This window comes from Nothobranchius furzeri, chromosome 5, assembly GCF_043380555.1.
Source record: "Nothobranchius furzeri strain GRZ-AD chromosome 5, NfurGRZ-RIMD1, whole genome shotgun sequence".
NCBI lineage: Eukaryota > Metazoa > Chordata > Actinopteri > Cyprinodontiformes > Nothobranchiidae > Nothobranchius > Nothobranchius furzeri.
This window is the reverse complement of record NC_091745.1, coordinates 39,995,628-40,023,538: the sequence shown is the minus strand read 5'-3', so window position 1 is coordinate 40,023,538 and position 27,911 is coordinate 39,995,628. Positions and strand designations below refer to the sequence as shown.

Genomic DNA, 27,911 nt, shown 5'->3' with positions numbered 1-27,911 from the left:
CGTGCCCCGGGAGGAGGAACTCCCAGGACACCCACGTGACGTGCCAGCAGCCCGCCACAACATGCCGGACCCCGATTTGGGCCCCAGGAGTCAACATTGGGAGCCCAGAGCACACCAGCGATATCCAGCGCCCTCTGAGACAGACCGTGGGTCAGAGTCCGAGGATGACGCGCCGTACCGTGAGTCAGGGCTCCGTGTACGTCAAATTGAATCGCTAGCTAAAGACATAGAACGCTTTGATCCTAACACCAATGAATCCAACGTCGACGATTATCTCAGGGAGATAGAACGTTGTCTGCTTGATCTTCCAGCACCCTCTTCAAGGGAAAAGCTCAAGCTAATTTGGAAAACCACATCTAGAACGGTGCACGGTTTCATGGAAACTCTACCATCTGACATTCGAGATCGGTACTCCTCGCTCTGCCGAGCGTTGTGAGATGAATACGCCACGTATGCAGACTCTGCGTCAGCTACAATGGGGGCCTTCTCCATCAAACACTGGAGAAACGAACCCCCCAGAGAGTATTATCGCCGACTCAAAAGTGCTTATTTCCAAGGTCGAAACGGCCCTGGGCTCGAGGAAGACCCTGCCTTCAGATCCCTGTTCATTCACAACCTGCACGAGTGTGTTCGATCCGAAGTCTCAATGTATTGTCGGATGAAAAAACTGACAACTCAGGAGATTAGGAGATACGCTCAACAGGCTTGGGAAGCCGGCGGAAAGCCCCAAAAGCCTGACGCACATCACCGCGTCATGCACCTAGCTCCCGACACCGAGCCGCGTTTGGAGCTCGAAGGCACAGAAGCTCCACCCACTAAGCCAAAATCTGCTAAACCTAGACCTGTTAAACCGCGAGAGCAGTCCCAATCTCCTCAACAGGGGAAGGGGGGTGCTGATTGGTGGCCCAACCAAAACCAACGGCAGGCAGGTCGGAACAGTGGAAGGTTTAAGGAGCGCCGCCAACAGGTAAGTCCTGAACGCAAGTCCGCAGGTGAGTACTTGACCAAAGCCGACCTCCAGGAGATGTTTCAGCAGTTCCTAGCTAAACAGAAGGAACAGCTGAGATCTGCAGAAGAGACCCCTGCACCAAAGTCTTCTTCTAAGAAGCCAGACCCAGAGCCAACGTCCGCATGACTAGGCGTGGCTCAAACCCCCAGCGTGGCCAGGACCTACCTAATCAGCTGGGGAAACACTACTGGTAGATCACAGGAGTCTCCTGAAATCTACCCCCCAGAGAAACCTGATACTAAGTTTCTGAAGTTCCTTGGTGACTTAACAAACCATGATCATGCTCGCCGTTTGTACTGTAGCACCAACGTAGGTGGATGCATACAGGTTGATGCTCTGCTGGATACCGGCTCAGAAATCACCCTGATGTGCTCCACACTGTTCCATCGCGTGTCCGACACCATGCGGTCGCTCGGGAAACCAGTCCAGGTAGAACCCTGTGACCTGAAAATCACCAGCTACACCCAGACCCGGGAGTGTATCACTCACCGGGCATGGCTGGACATCACCATCCAAGACATGACTCTGGTTCACCCGTTTTATGTCTGCCAGCTAGACACTGAACCACTTCTCATTGGTCAGGACCTGCTTGAACGTCTAGCTCCCCTCATCGACTGCCAGAAGGGTCAACTTTGGGCCCAGGTGGACACACCTAAGCCCTGGAACCTAGATAGCAGCCGACCATCCTCCATTCTTGAAGTCAGCCTAAGTGAGCCGCAAAACCCTTGTTCCAAGGTCATGCCCCTCCCTACAGCTCCCACAGACGATGTCCGCCTGCAAAGGCACGAAACCGCTCCTGGAACTCCGCTCCGCACACATTCGTCTTTTCTCTGCTCGCTGAAGAACGTCAGCCTGCAGCCATATGCACCACACATAGTTGGTGGTCTTACCATCAACTGCACCCACATCTCAGATGCTCGCCTTGCTCTTTGGTCGGAAAAGTCAGCCATCAGCCAGCAGACGTTTGAACACCTGCGTCAGAAGGACCCCCTTCTGGTCAGTGTGACACGTAGCCATCGGCTCTTGTCACCTACTTGGCCGCAGAGGCTCCTGAAGGCGCCAGAGGTCTGCTCTCTGACTATCCAACTTGGAGCAAGACAGCTCACACATACATTCAGCATCATACCACAGCTTGATCCACCTGCACTCATTGGAGCAGATCTGCTGGTTCGACTCGGTGCCCAGCTGGACACTTGCAATCAAGTCCTTTGGGCTCGAGCCACACCATCCTCTGAGCCTTGCTCAGAAGGCCCTGAACACTTGCTGTCCGGACAGACCATTCCACAGGCCTGCCGTGCAGTGGTTGAGGCTAGCACGGTTCTGCCCCCACTGGTCAAAGGAGTGCCTGTTCGTCTGACTCTGATGAAGCATCAGAAGCTGCCAGGCACACAGGCCTTCTTCCAGCCATCACCACACTTCTTGGAGCTTAACTTAGCCGTCTGTGGCACGCCACTCTTGGAGCTGAACAATCGTTCTGCCTACTTGTTGGTCGAAAATCCGACCCGGAGTCCTATCCACATGCCGGCAGGAAAGCCCTTGGGCATGCTGATAGATAGCTCATTCCATGACTTCGAACTTTCAGTTCCCGTGATTGGACAACTTCCGTTGTTCTTGAACGACAGACAGGTTGGTGCAGACACATTCAGTACTTTCCCCTCACGAATGATTACCATCAAGCGGCATGAAGCCCTTCCTGAGGAACCCATTTGCAGTGCAACCTTAGATACTGACGGCGGTCAGTGTCTAACGGTTTTTGCAATAAATACTCAACCCTCTGAGTCACCGGTTGAAAGCCCGGAACACCAGAGACCCTCCTCCTCTGAACCTTATGATGGCTTCGAGGCCGAAGTCAGCCAGCAGCTTGACAAAGCGGATGCGCTGGAGTCAGAGGAGCAGAGAGCAGCGCTTAGAAGCCTGTTCTATGAGTTTCAGTCCATCTTATCCAGGGACTCCCTGGACTGTGGACTCACAAACCTGCACACGGTTCGCATTCCGACGAACCCGAATGCCCCTCCTACTTTTGTACGTCAGTACAAGATTCCCCTCGCTGCTTATGAGTCGATCCAGGAGATCCTCGATCAGCTGAAGGAGAAAAACATCATCAGAGAGTGTAACTCCACTTACAACTCTCCCATCTGGCCGGTTCTGAAACCGACTGGGAAATGGCGTCTCACCATAGACTATCGTGTACTGAACAAACAAGTACCTCTCTCCAGGTGGCCTATGATCCATTTAGATCAGGAGCTAGCCAGAGTCAGAGATGCTCGTTTCTTCTCTACGGTTGACGTAGCCAACGGCTTCTGGACCATGAAGGTTGAGCCGGCGGACCAGTATAAACTGGCTTTCTCCTTTGGAAATCGCCAATATACTTGGAACCGCTGCCCCTTTGGCTACTCTAACTCACCTGCCGAGTTCAACATCTTCCTCCACAAAGCCATGTCAGATGCTGCTTCCAGAGGGAACCTCATATATGTCGATGACATCTTGATGAGGAGTCGAACCTTCGAGGAGCACCTGGCCGAACTCCGTCACGTGCTGCAACAGCTCGCTGACGCCGGAGCTAAATTGGCGATTCTCAAGGGACAGTGGTGTCGAACCAAAGTGGAGTATGTTGGACTGCTGGTTGGCCCTAATGTAGTCGAGCCCCAAGCGGGACGCATTAGAGCCATTCAGGACATCAAAGCCCCAGCTAATCTGACTGAACTCAGGAGCTTCCTCAGAGTCTGCAACTACTCCAGGCAGTTCATTGAGGAGTATGCTGAAACAGCGAGGCCCCTCACTGAGCTGCTTCGGAACGACACACCTTTCGTGTGGGACAGACCCCAAGAACTCTCCTTCCAGTTTCTAAAACAGAAGTTGGCGTCCGCACCCTGTCTGGCTTACCCAGACAAGGATAAAGAGTTCTACATAGAGGCTACTTTCTCCTCTCACTGCCTGAGCGCTGCTTTGAAGCAGAAACACGATCAGGACATGAGAGTTGTGGCATACGCCAGCAAGCCTCTGAGCAAGGTGGAACTCCAGTTCTCAGACTGCGAGAGAGCTCTCCTCTCTACAGTCTGGGCCGTCGAACACTTTCGTAGTTACATCGGTGGACAGAAAGTGATCATTGAAACGTGTCATCAGCCTGTCACCTTCCTAAACAGCCAGCGTCTGCGCGAAGGAAGAGTGTCAAACAGCCGCATTGCGACGTGGATGACGGTGCTCCAAGGATACGACATTGAGGTCAAGTATGGTCATAACACCAAGCTAGCACTAGGACAAGGGCTAGCAGGCTGCCAGCACTGTGACTCTGACTCCGTCAGGGGCCCCCTGGACACACCTGCCACAGTCTACCCAACCGCATCCAATCATCGCTACTTTGATGAGAATGTTTGCCAAGGGCTTCCGAAAGTTTACACTGACGGATGCGCCTACCTTCACGAAGGCCAGCTCCATGCCGGGGTTGGAGTCGTTTGGGTGGACTGTGACACTAAGCAACCAAATCACTACCGGTTGGGCCAAAAGTCTAGTCAGTACGCTGAAATTGCTGCAGTGTTGATAACCCTCCAGCAGGCGGCAGCCTTGGACATCACTCAAATCGTCCTTTGCTCAGATTCAAACTACGCTAGACACAGCTTCATTTCTCACTTCCCCATGTGGAAGGAGAACCACATGAAAAACGCCAGGAACAGAGACGTGAAACACTCGGAGTTATTCCTAGCGTGTGATCTGCTCACCACCGAGAAAGGCATAATGGTCTACTGGAAAAAGGTCAAAGGTCACTCCAGGACCCTAGGTCCAGAGAAAGATGGTAATGACGAAGCTGACCGCCTTGCTAAGCTCGGTGCTGACCAGGGAACCTGCTGGGAATTCAAAGACGAGTGGCTTCCACCCAAGGCCGTTCACGAGGTCTGCGCGATTACTCGTCGCCATGCTAAACAGGCAGACGAACCTCGGACCGTTGGGGTACCCGTGTGTCTAGGCAGAAAACCACAGGACGCGGACCTAGTCACCATGCAGGAACAAGATCCTGACCTGAAGCTCATCCGTGATCTTCTCCAAAAGGGCCCGATGCCTGAACAACCGTCACCACCTACTGGCGCAAGTCGAGATTTGGTAACCCTGCATCGTCAACTCGCGCACCTGAAACTACAAAACGATTTGTTAGTTTACATGCGTGACGATCACAGGCCGCCGCGCTGGGTTGTTCCACTCGACCACAGAGGAGTGATGCTTGCCTACGCCCACGACACTCCGGTTGGAGGTCACCGCGGCGCAAACGCTACCCTCGCGTCACTGACAGAAGTAGCATATTGGCCATCGATGTCCAAGGATGTACACAGCTATGTCCAAGGCTGCCTCATCTGTGCCCAGTTTCAACCCTCCCAGCCGCTTGCTAGAGCACCACTGCAACGCAGAGGAATAACCTTCCCTTGGTCCCACCTGCAGATCGACTGGGTTGGACCGGTTCCCAAATCGGCAAGAGGAAACAAATATATGCTAACTGTAACTTGCAGTTTCACAAAGTGGGTTGAGTGCCTTCCAGCGCCAAACGATACAGCCGTCACAACCGCTGTACTGCTGATTAACCACGTTTTCAGTCGATGGGGACTTCCACTCTGCATTGACTCTGACCGAGGAATTCATTTCACATCCAGTGTAATGACGTCCCTGTTAGAACTTCTGGGAGTGGAAGTGAGATTCCACCTCCCCTATCACCCACAGTCATCCAGACAGGTCGAACGGATGAACCGCACGGTCGTCTCTATGCTCAAAAAGTACGTCTGCTCCACTGGGAAGGACTGGGACGTCAAGCTAGCTCCCTCTGGTCCTGATGGCCATACGGTCTACTCCCCAGCGATCCACGGGGGTTACGCCCTTTGAGATGATGACCGGCAGACTGATGACTCTACCACTGCACCTCCTGTATCACCCAGAGGATGTCAGTGTTGCCACTGCCTATACCGCTCATCAGTATGTGGCAGACTTGAAAACACACCTCAGAGCTACGTTCGAGCACGCTCAGAAGAAACTGGAGACCAACGTAGAAGGCGCTAAGGCCTACTACGACCAAAAGACAACCAGCCGCGAATACGAGGTGGGTGACAAAGTATTCTACTTTCGGTTCACCCAACTGGCACGCAAAGCTAAGAAGTTCCTGCCCTGCTGGTCAGGACCATTTGAGATCGTGGCAAAACTCTCTCCAGTTGCATACAGGTTACGCATCACCAAAGCGAGACAGGAGCCTGTCTACAAATGGGTGCATGCAAACCAAATCAAATCCTACGTCAAACCATCCCCGCGGGTACAGAGACCAGACTCCCCGCAGGAGGTAGACGTAGTCTCTACATAGTTCTATGCATGGAAATGGAAAGGGGGGGAAGTGCACGTTTAACCCACTAACATGTACTAACCGACAAAGAACCAGCCCCCCCCCCCCCCCCCCCCCCGCCGTCACTTTCACTAACCAAGAGAAACTCCTTCCTAGACCGCTAACAGGATGTACCTACTAAAACCTTACAGGGTACTCTGGTACCTACACTAGGCTCTGATTAATGAATCTCTACGTGCAATCAAGACTTTGTCTGAAACCATACCTCAGGATATTGTGTACACACAAGTGGTGAGAGATTTGATGTAGGACCTGCTCAGGGAAGTAAGTTCCACGCTGGACAGCTTGGTTGAAAGTCGTATTTCCCCGTACTTGGTACCACTGGACCTGCTCAAAGTTAGCTTGACAGCTGCTACCCTTCTACTGTGCACCTTTCACAAATCCACCTAGCGTACAGCCTAGGTAGTGCAATGCCCATTCACGTTGGAAAAAAAATTAGAACTCTGTTTCCTGTTAAACGTTCCCATAATTGTGACACCTCACATCTATAGGTTTAAGTCGATGCTGAACTTTGGTATTTGAAAGGACGGTAGGCATTTCCACTTTGAACTAGAAACCTGGCACTCCATCACCTCAACCTCGAACAGCATGATTCGGAGATTGAGATCATGGACGCTTTCCAGGGTTATAACTTTGCCTTCGATTTAGAAATTGACCAACAATTACTGATTGAAGGAACCAAATTTGTTAAGTTCACACAAACCCCGCGTGAACTTACTTTGACGCCCAAGACGCTACATTGACACAGATTATACCTCCTTAATCTGCACATTGGTCGCCCTGGGGATGGGATGGCTCATCACGGCCGTGATTGCTTATTCCGCCTACAGGCGTGTTAAGAAACTCCAAGATAAGATGCACTTGCTCACCTACGGTGTGCCTCGTAACTGCGTTCGGGGAGACTCCAAGCGCGAATGTACCACACCTGTCTAAAGGGGGTGAGCAACATTTTCTTTGTTATTCTGTAACCCTAACAGTAGTTCTCATTTTAGTCTACCTCACATATTTATCTGAGTGTTGCAGTATGTCACATTCTTTATAAGCTACACACTGAATGCATGACCTAAGAATGTATTGTATGAGACCTCAAGGTTGCTATGAATTTTCTTTGATGTTATATGTTTTTTTTTTTGGGTTTTCTGTATTTTTGTTTCGTACTTGGTCACATATTAACTAGTGGTTATGTGCCGGCCCAGCTCAGTCTGTCAATGACTCTGTCTGACGCACCAGCACATTGTAGTACCTCTTAGTTTTATGGTCCTTGTTTTAGCCCAAAGACTGTCCTGATCCACCCTTTGGACCAAAAAGGGGGGAATCTTGGGACCACATAGGTCAATGCGCGTTTGCGAACTATGGACCTCGTACATCACCGCGTGCTCCATAAACTGAACTGTATGGCCGGCGGTGAGATGCCTTTGTGTCCCCTCGTGGAGTTAACCGCCCACCGACCTTCCTGCTTCTACACTACTACCTCTCGCATGGACGACATCTTCATTGCGTACCACCTGCGTGAGTGGCTTCTTCTCGTTATGCGCGTTGGGGACTATCCCGTTTCCTATCCTCTTTGTGCCTGACCAGGATCCAAGACAAAGACCAAAGGCGCCAGGATCCAAGACAAAGACCAAAGACAAAGGCGTCCAAGGAGACCAACGTCCTAAGGGACAAACCCACCTGTGCTTCTAACAATCAAGTCGACCTACGTTCATGAGGGACAAACCCATCTGTGCTTCCGACGATCGAGCTTTGGGCGCAATCCCCGAAACCAAAAGGGGGAATGTTGAGGGTCTGACCTCATGAGGAAATTACTATGCAGTGATTTTCTCCAAAATGACTGTGCTTAAATTGCTCTGGAAAGCAAATAATCACATCAGCGCCAAGAAACTTCATTTCCCATGATGCTTTGCACACGGAAGCATTGGGTGATGTCACCGCCTAGTACCAGAAACACGTTCTGCACATGTGCGGGAAGCCGTGGAGCTTTTCCCGCGAACTAAGACCATAAATCTTCAGCAGAGACAAAGAAACCTCGTTCTTTTGCCCAGGATACCTGGCGGTAAGGACACGCTTGTCGAACGCTCCGACTCCCTTGCGCACGCGGAAGCTCTAAGTGCCCAAGTTGAGCCACGAAACCACTACAAAGCCACTCGAACTCCATCAGGACCTGACTGGGAACGAGCGGAGCTCCATCCAGCTCTCAGAGACGCTGTAAGTTGTCAAACTCAGCACAAAAGAAACTTCGTTCTCTTTGTGTCCAGCCCGTGGAGAAACACTCGTGGAGGTAAACAACGGAGAAAGCATCAAACCGACGGACGATGCCAAACTGCGGAGAAAACACGGAGAACCGTCAAATCAAACAGCTGGGGACGCCTTGCTCTTCTGGTGATCAGAAAACTCATTTTTCTCTCTCCTTTTCTCCTCCCGTTTCCTCTATAGTCCAGAATAAGCAATAAAACCGTGCTATTGCTTAAAAAGTAGCTTCGTGTCTTCCTCTTTCGCTCCCAAAACACGTCCGCCGGGTCATTTTGAATAAATAAACTGCTTATTGATCATTGTTTGGTATCTTTAAATGTTTTCGGCCATGGCCAGGCTGATAAACTAAAAGATATTAACTTGTGATTAATCTTTTGTGTTGTTTCATGATCCTTTGAAATGTTTTGAGTGATTTAAGGTTAAGTTACTACTGATTCTAAGTGCTTTGGAAGTTAAAGTGCATGTTGCCACCCACACTTTAGCCAGACAAAGGGGTCAGCCATCTTGCATACAGACTCCATTTTAGAAACACACACACATACATACACACAAAACACCTTGAACATTATTTTGAATATACATCCTTTTATTATATCACATGGTTATTATTCATTTATGCCACTGTTTATTCATTTGACAAATTGTTAATTAAACGTTATAAAATTCAGATTTTCGTCTCCAGTAGCTTTGTTGTGTCGAAGAGAAGTCTCTGCTCCGAGGATTCTACGAACTTCAAGAAAGACTGATAAGAGTTTTGGATTCAATTTTTCCCCAGTTAAAGGGGAATGGTGCCCCGTATATCTAAGAATATCTTAATTAATTAATAAATCAGTAAATATTCCCATATTTACAGAATTTATTGAAGAATCCAAAAGTAAGTTAAAGCTTACGAATTGTTCGCTCCTAATAACCCCAACATTATTGACCATTTTTCTATATTATATATATTTTTCTATAATATATATATATAATATATTATAGGTACATATATGTATCTATAATATAGTAAACAGCCAGTTTTATATATGTCACATATATTCAAAAGCTACATCAAAACATATGTTAAAACCTATATGTTTATGACTTCTTTCCATGTGGGTTGTCAGTTGCTTAATATTTCCTATGTTTACCTATGGTAAAGAAAACTAACTTTAACATAAATTTTGGCAGCTCGATGTGATGTTATGGAAAATGCCATCATCATGAGCAACCAAACATGGGCTATATTAGGCTAACAGTTGTCCATATTCTGTACCATTTATCCACCAATGGCTGTTTCAATTATTGTGAGTGAAAACTAAATGGCATAGTAGCATTTGTCTTGGCATTAGAAATTGAAAATGTTTTTCAATGTGTTGGCTAGATGGATATACGAAGACTTTTTTAAGAGAGTGAGTGAGGAACAGGAGAGAGACCAGGTGGTTGATGCTGAGGAGATCTGCATGGCCAAGGTCAGTGATCTACAGCGAAAACAGGGGCGAGCGCAGCGTTATGAGCATTTACCTGAGCACAAAGTTCCCAAGCAAAATTGAACAGTTTTCTATTTAGGAGTGAACAGGTAAGAGACATTGAGGAAAAAAATAACTATAATTATCATCTGGCCTGCAACCTTATGTCAAGTTGTATCTGTATAGTTGACTTTCTGTATTATAAGTTCTACTACTTGCTGGATATTTTCATATATACTGTTATTTTGTCTTGTAATAGTTAATTATATACTCCTTTATTCCATATCATAGCAGTGTTATTCATATATTAAAACTGTCAACTGCACACTCATTTGGCAGAGTAAAAGTTTTACAATTATTCATTTGTTCTTTATTGTCATATTTCAGTAACAGTTATAATTAAACAAGTTGTAAGTAAACAAATTAAATAAATGACTACAACATTTCCCCCTGTTAAGTGCAGTAGACTGAAATGAATAGCTTTATTTGGAAATATAACATATCTCATTTTTAATGGACTTACATAAAATCTTTCTTCAACATAGACCCCACTAATGAACTGATTAAGTGTTATTTTTTATGAAAAGAAAAGAGAAAATGCACAAAAGTAGGAAAGGAAAAGAAAGTGATAAAATAATAGGTTTTGTTAAATGTTCTTCAGATAATGAGTTAATTGACAAAGTTTTTGCAGGGTGTGACAAAAAACGTTCGAGGTCAAGCTCCTGGGGCTAAGCCCCCCCTATATCTCAATCCTAGTGACGTCCATGCTTTGGCGTCACACTCCGGTTTTCCCATCTTCCAGCTAAACAGCTGTTCTGTCTGCTGGACCTTCATCCCTCTCATCCTTTATACATAAAAACCCCGCTAAACTACAGAGAAGTAACAATCTGTGACAATTTCTAAACTTTTGCCGTGAATTCTGTCTCACGTTCACCCCGCAGCTCCGTGACGTCCCATCACACCCGCTGTCACGGCGCGGACTATTCAAAATGTTTACAATATTTTGAAATGAAAATTTTACAATATTTAACTCATTCACTGCCATTGACGACAAAAGTCGTCATTTTAAATCCAATCGTGAAACCGTGAAAACTGAAAATGCTGAAAAACGCCGGCAGCGACGAGCTTTTCTGATCAGGAAACGGCTGGCAACGAATGAGTAAAAGCTGAATTAACAGTATTATGTACACACATCACACACATTTACGGTTCTAAGATGATTTCATTCACTGCTCACATGACTAAACAAATACACCCCCACCCCCCTCACCCTCTGAAACAGGCAAACAAATGGAGACGAGATGGAAAAAATATCGGTTGTTAATATCGGCCCAGTTTTATTTATCGAACCGATACGCTAAAAAACGAGTAACATCGGCCGATACCGATATTGATGCCGATATATTGTCCATCCCTACTATGAAGGTTACTTAACAATCTTCTGTCTTGGGTTGCTGAATGATAATGCTAGCTCTTTCTGAGCACAGTGAAGAGGTGATGCTAACGACGTTAGCAGAGGGTTCTCTTTCTTAACATTCGTTTCGATGTCTCACTATGGGATACGCCACTCCGCGGATTCCTCAGAAGCACTTATCTCAATACGCCAATCCTGATTGGCCAGTGACCGTGACGTACGCGTCACCTGCTACTATAAATAGCAAGCGTCCCAACGCACACACCATTCAATCACCTCTTCTCGCTTCGGTGGTCGCTTATCTCTAAGGTAAGTTAACTCAACTGTTCACAGACGGAGCCAGCTAATATTCTCTCCATCGCCGAACGTTAACTTACCATCCTGTCCTGACCTTCACCATAGGTTCGGGGCATAACGAGCAGCTTCACACTCCAGTGCATCTGTTCGTTCTCTTGCTAACACACCAGTTAGCCAGCATGGAAGCCGCTCCTCCCACCAGAGGAGTCGACGGCGCAGGAGCTCGCCTCTGTACCTGTGGGAACAAAATCTCAAGCAAAGACCCGCACAAGGTCTGCTCGAGCTGCCTCGGGCTGGAACACGCCCAGCTGGCATTGGAAGTCCCCGGGTCATGTGAGAGCTGCGCTTGCTTCACCCTGAAGAGCCTTCGCCGGCGGCTAGCGCGCCAAGCTAGCCTGTCGGGGAAGGACCCTTGCCTGCCGGCCCCTGGGCCACCGCCTGGGGACGCCAGCGAACATGTCCTCCCGGAGCCGGAACCGTGTGCCGAACTCAGCTGGGGCTCACAGCTCGAACCGGCCGGTCCGAGCCACCCCGTCGAGGACGTGTTGGAGTTGGACTACGGAGACGACGAGGATACCTCGGAACTGCTCATTTCAGAGGAGGACGAGGATGACGACGTTTTTCTCCCCATCGCTCAGGCCTCCATGCCTAGCTTTCCGTCCTCTCCCAGGGATGGAGCGGCTTCTCCGGCCGCCCACCTGGACATGCAGTCAGTCTGCCGACGCGCTGCGACCAGGCTCAACATCCCTTGGCCCACCGTGGTCACTGAGGCTGTCAGATCCCGCTACGAGGGAAAGAAGCTGCCTCAGGCCACAAGGGCGGAAAAGCCTCTCCTTCCCGCCTTCCCGGAGCTTCTCCAAGAAGTGAGGTCCTCCTGGGACAAACACCCTTTCAGCTCCAGGTCTCCTGTCCAAGGAGCCTCCTCACTGGACTTCGAGGGGATGGAGAAGGCTGGCATGCTTCGCATGCTGCTGATGGAACCGCTGGTTGCAGCACACCTGCACCCACGGCTCTCGGCAACTTCCTCCAGGCCTCCCGTTCTCCCTGCGAAGGCGGACCGCTTCCAGTCGGCGCTGAACGAGAGGGCGTACAAGGCTGCCGCCATCTCGGTCCGAGCTTTGAACGTCTCCTCCATGCTCTCGGCGTACCAAGCCGAGCTCTGTGAGGACATGAATACGAAGCCGGACCCGGAGGTGTGGGAGGAAATCGACATCTGCCTGCGTGTGCAGCGCTGCGCGGTCCAGGCTACGGCTAAAGCTATGGGCATGATGGTGCTTCAAGAACGTGCACGATGGCTGAACCTCACCAACCTCTCTGATAGAGAGAAGGAGGACATTTTGGACATGCCAATCGTGCCTGAAGGTATTTTTGGCTCCGCCCTGGCATCAATGCAGCAATGGTGTGAGGCCAAAAAGAAAGAGGATGAAGCCCTTCATCTCTGCCTTCCCCGTAAGCCCTCACCGGCGCTGCCGGCTCAGCCGAACCTTCCTCAGGCAGCTGCCAGAGCCCAGCCTCAGTTCTGGATCCCAAAGCGCCCGAAGCCTCAAGCTGTCCAACTAGCTCCTTCGTGCTCAGCGCTTCGACCAGTTTGGCCTCAGAGATCCGGCAACCAAGCCGCTCCGCCGTCGGGACAACCCACCCGACCCGGCGGTCAGCAGGTGAGGAAGAAGAAGAGGGCAGCCTGACGGAGTTCTTTCCCTCCCGACGCTGCAGCTGGCAGTTCCCCGTTCGCCGGCTCCTCCTGTTCGATGTTGCCATGGTGCCTTCTCCCCCCCTCACGGAACCCCTCCGGCAGAGTCCCCGAGCGGTCCAGGGTGGGGCCAGGACGTGCAGCCGGCTGTGCCGGCTCAAAACACACGTCACAAGCACTCACATTGTTTTTCACAAACATGTCACGCTCAAGGAGCATTAAAAAGTTCGCTGACGCATCCAGACGAAATGTCAAGGGCGCAGCAAAAATCAATAAAAATGTTACCCATGAGCGGAACCAGGCGGGGGCGGCCCCTGGCGGACTTACCCGCCAGCCACGGGTCGTCCCCGTACGCCTGGGCCGTCAAAGCACAAAGCCCCCGCACATGCGCAGTGGTTGCCACGAGCACCGCTGCCCCACAACCTCTGGAGGGAGCTGCTGCTCCGTGTGTCACGGCTGTGTCACCGCTCTCCACTCACATGGAGGAATGGACAGCAGTTTCTGCTTCACGTTGGGTGCTGAGAACTATTTCGAGAGGTTACAGGCTCCAATTCGCCTCAGTTCCTCCTCGATTCTCCGGCGTAGTGTTCTCCCACGCCCAGGGGACGTCAGCTCACATCCTTCAGGGAGAAATCTCCTCCCTGCTGGAGAAGGGAGCGATATGCATTGTGCCTCCCGATCGGTCTCAGAGCGGTTTCTACTCCAGGTACTTCCTGGTCCCGAAACGGGGAGGGACCGGGATTCGCCCGATCCTGGATCTGAGGGCCCTGAACCGATGCCTCAGAAAGTACAGATTCAAAATGCTCACACTCTCATCCCTTTTGAGTCTGATTCACCAGAACGACTGGTTCACCTCAATCGACCTGAGGGACGCATACTTTCATATTCCCGTGTACCCTCCACACAGGAAATTTCTGAGGTTTGCCTTTCAGGGAGTGTGTTACGAATACACCGTGCTCCCATTCGGCCTCTCGCTGAGCCCGAGGGTGTTTGTCAGGTGTACGGAGGCAGCGATCGCCCCTCTGAGAGGGAGGGGCATTCGGCTGGCCACGTATTTAGACGACTGGCTCCTGCTGGCACGATCCAGAGAGGAGGCAGCGTCAAACACGCTGGTTGTGATCCATCACTTGTGTGGTCTGGGTTTCAGAATAAACTGGCAGAAAAGCGCTTTACTCCCCTCCCAGAAAATAACCTTTCTAGGTCTGAATCTGGACTCAGGGGCGTTCACGGCCCGTCTCTCGACACCGCGCGTGAACGCGCTCTCGCTCTGCCTGGCGCGCTTCCGCCTACACAGTTCGGTGCGGTTTGCGTTATGCCTCAGGCTTGTGGGTCTCATGGCGTCGGCTATTTCAGTGGTACCACTCGGCCGTCTACACATGAGAGATTTTCAACGCTGGGTGGCTTCTCTGGGTCTCTCTCCAGTGTGCCACAGAGCGCGCAGGGTGACTGTCTCTGCAGCGTGCGTCGCGGCGCTCCGCTGTTGGCGTCACCCCTCCCTCTTGGCACAGGGGGTGCCTTTGGGGTTGGTTCTCGTGAGGAAAGTGGTCACGACAGATGCGAGCCTGTCAGGTTGGGGGGGGCTCCTGGATGGTCGCTCTGTCAGGGGTGTGTGGAGCAGAGAGCTCTGGGGGACACACATAAATTATCTGGAACTCCTCGCGGTCTTTCTGGCCCTGAGGCGCTTCCTGCCTTTTCTCTCCGGCCATCATGTCCTAGTGAGAACAGACAACACCACGACTGTGGCTTATATAAACCACCAGGGGGGGCTGCGCTCCATGCGGTTACACACGCTGGCACGCAGACTGATCCTATGGTGCAGCAGGCATCTCCTCTCAATCAGAGCCACCCATGTCCCAGGTGTTCTGAATCGGGGGGCGGATCTGTTGTCCAGAGGGACACCCCTGTACGGGGATTGGAGCCTGCATCCAGCTGTGTTGGAACAGATTTGGATCCGGTTCGGCACAGCCGTAGTGGATCTTTTTGCCTCCAAGGAGAATGCTCAGTGTCCACTGTTTTTCTCCCTGCGCGACCGAGACGCTCCACTCGGCGTGGACGCGCTGGCGCAAGACTGGCCACGGAGACTGCTTTACGCTTTTCCCCCAGTGGCCCTGATACCACCCACCTTGCTGAGGGTACGAACCCAGCGCCACACTCTCATTCTGGTGGCCCCATACTGGCCAGCCATGCATTGGGTGGTGGACATTTTCCAACTCCTGGAGGGCCAACCTTGGAAACTGCCGCTTCGCAGGGACCTGGTGTCCCAAGTGGGAGGCTCGATCTTCCACCCTCATCCAGAACGGCTGGCCCTGTGGGCCTGGCCCCTGAGGGGTGCGGGCTAGTGTCAGCAGAGCTGCCCCAGGCAGTCATTCGAACCATTCAGAATGCTAGGGCCCCCTCCACTAGGTCCCTATATGACTGTAAATGGAGGGTGTTTGAAGCCTGGTGTCAGGGTAGGGAGGTCTCACCCTTCCAATGCCCGGTGAACATCATTCTGTCTTTCCTGCAAGACTTGTTGGATGGGAAGAAGGCTTTCTCCACCATTAAAGTGTACCTAGCAGCCATTTCCGCCCGACACTTGGGTTTTGGGAAGAAATTGGCAGGTCGACACCCCCTGGTGTGTAGCTTCATGAGGGGCGCGCGCAGGCTTCTCCCTGTGTCTCGACCCCTGGTGCCCTCATGGGATCTGTCCTTGGTGCTGTCGGCCCTCTCCGGGCCTCCATTTGAACCTATGGACAGCCTGGACCTTAAGATCCTGTCTCTTAAGGTGGTGCTACTCCTGGCTTTGGTATCTGCAAAGTGAGTTAGTGACTTACAGGCTCTTCGCAGGGGGGACCAGCTTTTTGTGTCATGGGGTGGGCCTCGTAAGGGGAAACCCGTCACAAAGCAGCGGCTTTCCCACTGGATTGTGGAGGCTATTTCTATGGCTTAGTCCTGTCAGGGCATTCAGGCACCTGTTGGGCTCAGGGCCCATTCTACTAGGGGCCTGTCTGCCTCTTGGGCCCTTTTTTGGGGGCTGTCAATCCAGGAGATTTGTGCTGCAGCAAGTTGGGCTTCTCCACTTGCATTTGCACGCTTCTATAAGCTTGATGTTTCGGTCCCTGCAATGACTCACACGATTCTGAGTGTGGGGTCTTTGGCGGGCCAAGACGTATCCCTGTAGGTTGGTGATCGCTGGATAAGCTGTCTGGCAATACGGGAGTCTCCATATCCCATAGTGAGACATCGAAACGAATGTTAAGAAAGAGAACTTTAGGTTACTGTCGTAACCCCGGTTCTCTGAGTAACATGAGTGAGATGTCTCACCAGACAACCCTTCTTGCTGGGCGAAGCGAGAAGAGGTGTTTATCTTGAATGGTGCGTGCGTTGGGACGCTTGCTACTTATAGTAGCAGGTGACGCGTACGTCACGGTCACTGGCCAATCAGGATTGGCGTATTGAGATAAGTGCTTCTGAGGAATCCGCGGAGTGGCGTATCCCATAATGAGACATCTCACTCATGTTACTCAGAGAACCGGGGTTACGACAGTAACCTAAAGTTATTATTACAGAAACAAAAAAAGACTTGTGATATTAACCTGTCTCTATGATAACATTGTTAGCTTTGCTTCAACACTGGCTGGTTAAGAGCTAGCATGTATCATCATTTAGCAAGCCAACACAAAAGTTTGTTAACCCACCATCATGATGAATGTAGGCGGACAAATACTATTTTATAATCTTTGTCTTTATTTGAATGGGCTGTCTTACATATGCCTGTTGACCGTTATCCTCGGAACGTCCTGCAACGATTGCAGACGCAACAGAGAATACAAACGGTCCTGCCACCCGAAAGCGATTCAGCTGGCTAAAAGTTCGGGAAGCGTCAAACCCGAGGTCCACGGCATGAACTAGCTTCTGTAGGAAAATTATTTTTTACAGCGTTGTGTCACCACCAGTGTTGGGAGTAATGCGGTACAAAAGTAATTAATTACTGTAATGCATTGCTTTTTGCTGTAATGTGGTAATATAAGGCATTGCAGGGAAAGAAAATGGTAATATTTACTCGGTACAATCGTCAGTAACGCGGTAATTACAATGCATTTTTAAACCCAGAATCAAGATGTGTTCCTTAAAAATTCAAATTGCGGGAAACCCGAAGAAAGATCCAGTATCCAGTATATGACGTCATTTATGGACTCAGCTTTGCGGGCATTCTATGAGCAGAGAGGACGCAGCGGTAATGGCTCAAATACTCCAGCTGCGTCCTGCAAGAAAAAAGTTGGTAGATTTATCCCCAATACACATTTTTACCAGTGAAAATCAATAATATATAAGCATTTAATATTTATACATGTGATAGAATCAGATCACCCCAGAAGCCAGTCCCACATCCAGGGCCGTATCAAGGCATTTGGGGACCAAGGCAAATATAGGCTTGGAGCCCCCACCACCTCACTCCCTGCTCAGTTAATATAAGATGGCAGCGTGCTGAGAGTACTGATTGTTGTTGCTTTTATTTAATAAACAATCATTTTAAAGCACTGTTATTATATCTGACTGTTTTTAACAGCAACCCTAGCTCAGACACCTTCCACATATATGTCATGAGCTCACTGAGCGTCACATTACCAGATTCATACTGAAGTTGTATTGGTGAAAGTAACTTAAAGTAATGCAAAAGTAGTGTAATGCCTTACATTTTAAAATCAGTAATATTGTAATGTAATGAATTACTTTAAAATGAGGGTAACAAGTAATAAATAATGCATTACAGTTTTGAAGTAACTTGCCCAACACTGGTCACCACATGCACAATTATCCAGGTCTGTTGTAGCAAAGCCACCTCTCTTCCTCATAGCACACCACCACCACCACCAGGCAGTAAGGTTTGCAAGGGGGCAAAACAAGAATCAACGCCTTTGTCAGGACCCTGTGAAACATGTATTCATGATGAATCTCCTGTATTATTTCCCACTAACGCGGATCTGAAAAGCTGGTTGTGATGGGCTAAAAGTAGCTGATCACACAGATTCAGAGAGGAGGCCACAGAGAGATCTGCTTCCTTATCAAGATCCATGAACTGTAATATTTCCCACTTTATTACAAAGCCTGCTCTCAGTCTCAACCCAGGACACGGGATTCTTGTGGCGCTGCCAATAAAAGCACATTCAGAGGGAACGGTCTGGGCCAATCATAACATTCTGAGTGAGCAGCCATGCCGGACTGCTGACAGGCTCATCCAGAATATCAGTCATCGTATATGACATCGATAGCATCCTCAACTCCAGTAACCCTGTCACACTCTGGAGACAAGCGCTCAGAAACAGAGAGCTCTGGGTGAGTTCCCAGCTGGAGTGAATGGAGAGACTCAAAACGGACCGAAAAACAAATGATGTGAAGGAGGACTAAAAATAGGACGAAGAAGAAATGTGGAAAATGGACAACAACAAATCCAGCGGCTAAATAATCAGAGCCAACCGAAGGCTGCAGCTTATGGTGCCAGTGGTGACAATGCAGTAATGACTACTTTCTTATAATGAGCAAGAGCCAACACACACACACACACACACACACACACACACACACACACACGCACGCACGCACGCACGCACGCACACACACACACACACACACACACACACACAGAGCACAGTCAGCCTTCATTAGAGCCAGTGGAATAAAAAGGAGAATCACCTTTCCGTTTGGAAACAAACTGACAGATTCTTGGCTCGATCTCTTCATTTCCACACATCTGATGAGAACCAATCATCTGTCCAGTGTGTGTGTGTGTGTGTATTCGTTTCCTCTAAGCAGTCAAGTCTTTCATTACCGCTGCAACACTCAGCCATTACACAGCAGAACAAACTGAAATAACCATTAAAATTCACATCTGTTTTCTTTCCCCTCTCTCTTCCTCCCCCTCATTTCACGACTGCATAACTTTTTCCTTCTTCGGATGTTAAGCCAAGTTCTCACTACACTACAAAAAATCTAACATTAAGTCAGGAGTAAAGGGGGCATAAATATTGGTGGGGGTAAAATTTCCATCTAACTAAAAATTAGGCCTAAATAAATAGTCTTCTTAGTAGTCATCATCCAAAAATGTTAAACACCATTGTGTCTGTGTTCCTGCAGCGTTTTATGTAGCAGTTAAAATGCTCTTTATTTCTGCTTTGGAGCTCTGATCAAAGTACACACACACTGGTTTAAAGTCTGAGCTAAAGTCCCATTAGTCATCACACGTTGGTGAAATTCATCCCTGCATTTGACCCCTCCCCATGGGGAGTGGTGAGCTGCAGCAGTGGCTGCGCTTGATATTTAGTAGTTTAACCCCCCAAAGCAGAGTGTCACGCAGGGAGGCATTGGGTCCCATTTTTAAAATCTTTGGTATGAGCAGTGTTGGGAACGTTACTTAAAGTAATTAGTTATAGTTACTGATTACTTTGTCAAAAAAGTAACTCAGTTACTTACCGAGTTACGAGATTATAAAAGTAACTAATTATCAAGAAAAATAACTACTTAGTTACTTTTTTCATTAAAGAATGCTAGAAAAAGGGGTTCCCCTCTTAACTGAACTTACTTAATTTACTATAAATGACTACAATAGTGAAATATTAATGACTAATGACTGGAACATAATAAAATGTATGTCCAAATGTTTTTTATAAACCTGAATAATTTAAATAAATAAGCACTTAACAGGAGGAACTACTAACAGGAACATTACACTTATCTAGACTATTAAAAGGTCACTGTGTGGTATTTAACAAATGAATGATAATGATAAATGACCCGCACTTCCATAGCGCCTCTCAGAGTAAGGACTCCAAAGCGCTTTACACTACAGTGTATCATTCATCCATTCACACACACATTCACACACTGGTGGGGATGAGCTACAATGTAGCCACAGCTGCCCTGGGGCACACTGACAGAGGCGAGGCTGCCGAGCACTGGCGTCACCGGTCCCTTCTCTGAATTCTCTGTCCAGAGCCGGGATTTAACCTGCAACCTTCCGATTACTGGACAACCCGCTCAACCTGTTGAGCTACTGCTGCCCAAGACCCCAATAAGCAAATAGAAACACCTGTAAAGGTTCTCGAGCCTTTAAATGGTCTCTCAGTCTAGTTAAATTACCGAAATGAATGTAGTTTTGCACAGCATTTTAATTTTTCCAGCTTCACATAATTGTGTGTTTTTAGTAGCATTTATGTTGCTGCTAATCTAGTAACGGTTAAATAAATAAATAAAATCCTTTAAAATGACACTAGAAGAGGCACAAGCCTGATGGAGGACTTACATTTACTAACTTGGGTCAGACCCAACCACAGAAGAGCTGAAGCTGGGTGGTGAAGACACACAGGTAGTTCTAATAACACCTGAGCTCCATGCCGTCTGAGACTGATGCATCAGTGTTACAGTGGGACTAAAGACATGATCAGAAACAGGTTACAGCTGGATCATCTAGGAAGATAGAAGATCAGGACGTCTGAGCGGTGAACAGGTGAGCGGACCTTCAGGACGTCCCGCTGTCACGCTAAGAAGGTCACGGCTGCAGATCCACACCTGCAGCCGTAGACTATTCATCACATCTTCCTCGTTCTTCACAGGCCGTGATGCTCTTGGATGAAAACATCTGCCTCTTTAGCTCCTGATCAGCTGATGACAGCTTCAACACACCACGCTGCTTAACGCACGCATTTCCTTACCAGTAACAGAAACGATCGTTTTGTTAAAAGAAGACGGTAATTAATTAGTTTGCTCGTTACAGAAAGAAATATTTTTTTTATTAACGCGGTTATTTTAAACGGCGTCATTCCCATCACTGCTCTGTTGCGTCTACAGCAGGCAGTGACAATGAGAACACTGAGGGTCTCCGCCCACCCGGCCAATCATCATCGTGTTTGTAAGTGCGTTACCGACACCTCTCTCTCCCTGGCTGCAGCTGAAGTGTGGCGGTCAGAAAGCCTCACACTGTTGCTCAACGTTCCACAAGCACACAGTAACGAACAACCTTCCGTCCCCAGTAACGGTAACGGCGTTGCAACAGTGGGAAAAGTAATTAATTAGATTATTCCGTTACCTAAAAAAAGAACGCCGTTATACTTAAATGGCGTTATTCCCAACACTGGGTATGACCCGACCGGGATTTAAACCCCTAGGCTACTGAGAAGGTTGGTGGGCCAATCACAGTGCTCTGTCGGGTTTGTGAGCCAGTCACAGGTCTTTACTGGTTTGGTGGGCCATTAAATTGGGAGTCAAGGCATGGGTGGAGACATATTTCATCCACACTCCCTGTCAGGAAAACGCTTCTGAAAGAGGCATCACCTGGCGGACCGAGAGAGTGGCGCTGAGGCCGTGATAGACGGCACCCCCTCGACGCTCCCGCGTGCACTGTCGGAGTTTCTCACTCTAAAACTAGTTTTTAACATGCGCACTCGTGTGTGCACGCAAGCACACACTCACAGTAGACTTACCGCTCAGGAGAAGAGCAGACATGGATTCTGCAGCACTCTGGAGGATTTCCTGCTAAATGCGATCATTGGATGAAAATAAACAAGCGGCTCTGAGCGCCACCGTGTCATATCGGCAGGTGAGTGGCTGAGACCAGTGCAGTGCCGCCACGTAGTCATTTGCTACAAAGTTTTTCAGCGTAGCCATCAGCCACAGCTGGTTCTACTTAAACGTGGAGCAGAGAGAGTTTTAACCTGAAGATGGAGACAGAAACGGCTTTGGGCTGAAATATTATATTTAACGTAAGTTGCACTATAATATTTCAGCGTTATATTTAACGTAAGTTGCACTACTCCTCCTTGAACCGTCACCTTATCGTGGTGGAGGAGTTTGAGTGCCCTAATGATCCTAGGAGCTATGTTGTCTGGGGCACTTAGTGCCCCTGGTAGGGTCTCCCATGACAAATTGGTCTTAGGTGAAAGGTGAGACAAAGAACGGTTCGAAGGATCTTTCATGGCGGTTAAAACGAAGAGTCGGAGTATCCGGCCCGGAGGGTTACCGGGGTCCCACCCTGGAGCCAGGCCTGGGGTTGGGGCCCGTGAGCGAGCGCCTGGTGGCCGGGCTTTCGCCCATGGGGCCCGGCCGGGCCCAGCCCGAACCGGATACATGGGCTCGTCCAACTGTGGACCCACCACCCGCAGGAGGAACATGAAGGGTCCGGTGCAATGCGAATCGGGTGGCAGACCAAGGCGGGAGCCTTGGCGGTCCAATCCCCGGACAAGAAAACTAGTTTTTGGGACATGGAACGTCACCTCGCTGGCGGGGAAGGAGCCGGAGCTTGTGGCAGAGGTTGAGCGGTACCGGCTAGATATAGTCGGACTCACCTCGACACATTGCATTGGCTCTGGAACCCGAGACCTGGAGAGGGGTTGGACACTCTACTTTGCTGGAGTTGCTCCGGGTGAGAGGCGGAGGGCTGGGGTTGGCTTTTTGTTAGCCCCGAGACTCTCTGCCTGTGTGTTGGGGTTTACCCCGAGGGACAAGAGGGTAGCTTCCTTGCGCCTTCGGGTCGGGGAACGGGTCCTGACTGTTGTTTGTGCTTATGGGCCAAATATCAGTTCAGAGTACCCACCGTTTTTGGAGTCCCTGGGACGAGTGCTAGATAGTGCTCCATCAGGGGACTCCATTGTCCTGCTGGGGGACTTCAATGCTCACGTGGGCAATGACAGCTTGACCTGGAGGGGTGTGATTGGGAGGAACGGCCCACCTAATCTGAACTCGAGCGGTGTTTTGTTATTGGACTTCTGTGCAAGCCGCAGTTTGGCCATAACGAACACCATGTTCGAACATAAGGATGCACACCGGTACACTTGGTACCAGGGCAGCCTAGGTCACAGGTCGATGATAGATTTTGTAGTCGTATCATCTGACCTGCGGCCGTATGTTTTGGACACCCGAGTGAAGAGAGGGGCGGAGCTGTCAACTGATCACCACCTGGTGGTGAGTTGGATCAGATGGCAAGGGAACATGCCGCGTAGACCTGGCAGACCCAAACGCATAGTGAGGGTCTGCTGGGAACGCCTGGCAGAAGAACCTGTCAAGACGGTCTTCAACTCCCACCTCCGGCAGAGCTTTGACCACGTCCCGAGAGCAGTGGGGGACATTGAGTCCGAGTGGGCCTTGTTCCACTCTGCGATTGTCGAGGCGGCTGTTGCTAGCTGTGGTCGTAAGGTGGCCGGTGCCAGTCGTGGTGGCAACCCCCGTACCCGCTGGTGGACACCAGAGGTTCGGGGAGCCGTCAGGCTGAAGAAGGAGGCCTACAGGGCGTGGCTGGTCTGTGGGTCTCCGGAGGCAGCAGACAGGTACCGGATAGCCAAGCGGAGTGCAGCAGTGGCAGTTGCCGAGGCAAAATCTCGGGCGTGGGAGGAGTTTGGTGAGGCCATGGAGAAAGACTATCGATCGGCTCCAAAGAAGTTCTGGCAAACTGTCCGGCGCCTCAGGAGAGGAAGGAAGCAACTCGCTCACACTGTTTACAGTGGGGATGGGGAGCTGCTGACGTCAACTGAGGCTATAGTCGGACGGTGGAAGGAATACTTTGAGGAGCTCCTCAATCCCACCAATGCGCATTCCGAGGAGGAACCAGAGCTGGGAGGCCTGGGGATGGACTGTCCGATCTCGGGGGCAGAAGTTGCTGAGGTAGTCAAACAACTACACAGCGGCGGAGCCCCGGGGGCGGATGAGGTTCGTCCTGGGTATCTCAAGGCTATGGATGTTGTAGGGCTGTCATGGTTGACACGTCTCTACAACATTGCGTGGTCATCGGGGGCAGTTCCTAGGGAGTGGCAGACCGGGGTGGTGGTCCCCATCTTTAAGAAGGGTGACCTGAGGGTGTGTTCCAACTATAGGGGGATCACACTCCTCAGCCTCCCTGGAAAGGTCTACTCCAAGGTACTGGAGAGGAGGGTCCGATCGATAGTTGAATCTCAGATAGAGGAGGAGCAATGTGGTTTTCGTCCTGGCCGTGGAACTGTGGACCAGCTCTATACCCTTGCAAGGGTGATGGAGGGGGCATGGGAGTTTGCCCAACCAATCCACATGTGCTTTGTGGATTTGGAGAAGGCTTATGACCGTGTCCCCAGGGGCACCCTGTGGGGGACGCTCCAGGAGTATGGGGTGGGTGGCTTTCTGTTAAGGGCCATTCAGTCCCTTTACCAGAGGAGCGTGAGTTTGGTCCGCATAGCCGGTAGTAAGTCGGACCTGTTCCCAGTGAGGGTTGGACTCCGCCAGGGCTGCCCTTTGTCACCGGTTCTGTTCATCACTTTTATGGACAGAATTTCTAGACGCAGCCATGGTGTGGAGTGTGTCGAGTTTGGTGGCAGGAGAATCTCGTCTCTGCTTTTTGCGGATGATGTGGTCCTCCTAGCTTCATCCAGCTCTGACCTTCAGCTCTTGCTGGGTAGGTTCGCGGCCAAATGTGAAGCGGCTGGGATGAGGATCAGCACCTCCAAATCTGAGACCATGGTTCTCGACCGGAAAAGGGTGGCTTGCCACCTCCGGGTCGGGGGAGAGGTCCTACCTCAAGTGGAGGAATTTAAGTATCTCGGGGTCTTGTTCACGAGTGAGGGTAGGAGGGATCGGGAGATCGACAGGCGGATTGGTTCGGCGTCTGCAGTGATGCGGACGCTGAGCCGATCTGTCGTGGGGAAGAGGGAGCTGAGCCAGAAAGCCAGGCTCTCGATTTACCGGTCGATCTACGTCCCAATCCTCACCTATGGTCATGAGCTTTGGGTAATGACCGAAAGAACGAGATCGCGGATACAAGCGGCCGAAATGAGTTTCCTCCGTAGGGTGGCCGGGCTCAGCCTTAGAGATAGGGTGAGGAGCTCGGACATTCGGGAGGGACTCGGAGTAGAACCGCTGCTCCTCCGGATCGAAAGGAGCCAGTTGAGGTGGTTTGGGCATCTGGTTAGGATGCCTCCTGGACGCCTCCCCGGGGAGGTGTTTCGGGCATGTCCTGCCGGCAGAAGGCCCCCGGGTCGACCCAGGACACGTTGGAGAGGTTACATCTCCAATCTGGTCCGGGAACGCCTTGGGGTCCTGCCGGAGGAGCTGGTGGACAAGGCCGGGGAGAGGACGGCCTGGAGCTCCCTAGTTGGGATGCTGCCCCCGCGACCCGGACCCGGATAAGCGGAGGAAGACGATGACGACGACGTAAGTTGCACTAAAGTACCACTCTAATGATTACACACGTGTACAGCACCATTAGACACTCATCTGTACAGGTTACCTGCAAAAAAAAAAAGTTAATTTAGGTGTTACTTGCTCTTTAACAGCGCTCTGTTGTTTTTGTGAGCCAATCACAGTGCTCTGACCGGTTTGGTGGGCCAATCACAGGACACAGGACGGTTTGGTGGACAGGATGATGCGACAGAGCAGAACTCCTAAGATGGTGACGGCTCATTTGAAATGACTTTTGCATCAACTTTGGACGATTTAAACTTGGCCTTTTCTTTGAGTCAAGAGCAGATAGAGGTACTTAAGTCATTTATTTAGTAAAAGGATGCATTTGCATCTTCTTCAATAGGGAATGGCGGACTGCTCCGTTGACCAACATCCGTATGTCCCGTTGCTCATTGTCCAACAGCACGTAGAGACAGAAGGACAACTGTAGATCTACCCCACAATGGATCTATATTTACAGGATGTCTTGCCAGGCTAAGATATCACTTTAACTTATAAAGTTTATTCTACATTAAAGATTATCTGGAGCAAAGGGGGTGGGCCTCTTACTCTTTTAGCACTAATTTCATAAGAGGTAAAACTGGGTACAGATTTCCTCTGTGACGTACGGTAATCTGCACCAAAAAGTAATCTAAACACACCTTTTCAGGTTGTTGAAAGATTTCTGTAGGTGTAGGCGAGAAAACACAAATATCTTGTCTTTGTCTATGACAAACGTCTTTGTTCTCCGATCAGACCTTAAGCGTAATGATGTTCTGATTAGCTGCCGATGCAGCTCTGAAACAAGGCAGTTAGAGGGGCTTTAAGGGTGGGAAGTGCGCTGCCTACATTATTCATCTCAGTCTAGACTGCCGGGTCGGAGCGAGGAAGCACACACAGTCAGGGCTGTGCCAGGACGATGAGGAGAAGGAACGTCAGAGTACATGAAGACAAAGCAAGCGCACCCTGAAGCACATAGACAGCGTCCAGTACCAGGAAAAACCAGCCTGCACAATCAGCCAGTCATCTGGAGTGCCCTAAAGGATCCTAATCCAACATGAGAGAGGGGTTTTCCATTCTCATAATCCTCGTAATCCACAGAAACGACCTAACAACGGCGTGTGTTACATGCAGTAGCACTGCGACGCTCTTTAGTGGGCTGCTCACGGTAGAAAAACACACACGCCGTGTAAACGAGCCTTCTGTCCCTGGAGAGTGGGACATTCTTCATTCTATTTTTAGACTGAGGTGTGAACAGGAAGTCACCGACGCAGCTGCTTTACAGCTGTTGAGAGAAAACAAAAACCACAAATTCAGCGTCACCTGGTCTGTGGTCCGGAGCGCACTTTGGTATCACAGTGAATTATTTGTTGTGCGAACCGGTTTTGTGTCTCTCCTCCTGAAATGAGACTAGTGACTCACGCACAGAGACTAGATGACAGAGTGAGTGAGGAATGTGTGCGCGGCGTGTGCCCGTGCAGGAGGAGGGCTTTGTCAGCAGAAACGGGCTCTGACGAAGACACCCGAGGGAGTCCTGCCACACGGAGGAAATCACACTCCGTCTCCGTCGCACACACGTGCCGTCACACACCGTCTCCTCCAGTCAGGACGTCTGAAAAGCGTCCGTTTCATTAAACATTTAGACGGAGTCCTGCTTGAGTTTTGCAGCAGTTCTAACTTTGACATCGTCCACAGAAGACGTCCTGTTCAGTGAAACGCTCGCGTCCTGAAGTGGATCAAACCATCATCAGTGGTTAGTAAAAGTAAAACTAAATCCTTTTATCTGACAAACAAGCAAACACACAACTCCCTCTTCCCCATCCTCTCATGCTGGTGGTAGCCTGGTGCATGTTCCCATGGAAACCGTCCTACTCTGAGCAACAGCAGATGGAGAGGGAGCTGGAGGTCTAAATTTATCTCCCAGCATCCTCTCTGACTACTGACGCGCGGTGGCAGCAGGAAGTAAGGTGGGGAACCGCTCTGCCTCTGTGCGCTGACAGGCTGGCGTGACCCTTGACATCGATCTCCCTCCAAGCGATGACGTCTGGATGTCAAAGCGAACTGCGGGCTCGCCGAGGCTGTGCAACACTTGATACTGAACAAGCAGTTCTGCAGCAGTCTCCAAACTGTAAGGTAAACATAAAGCCCTACGGAAACCCAAAACCCCGGGGCTGACCAGTTAAACTCGGACCTCAAATTTAAAATAAATCACTCGCAGAAACAGATGCGAGCATCAGATGAAGCCGAGCAGCTCGGCGGCTGAGACGTAGACAACACCA

At 50.0% G+C, this 27,911-nt stretch overlaps 1 protein-coding gene across 5 annotated transcripts in view; it reads right to left on the bottom strand.

The window, feature by feature from the left end:
• Positions 1-27,911, bottom strand: part of LOC107395643 (HIVEP zinc finger 3) — a 104,905-nt gene that overhangs the window by 29,522 nt on the left and 47,472 nt on the right. The window lies entirely within an intron of this gene.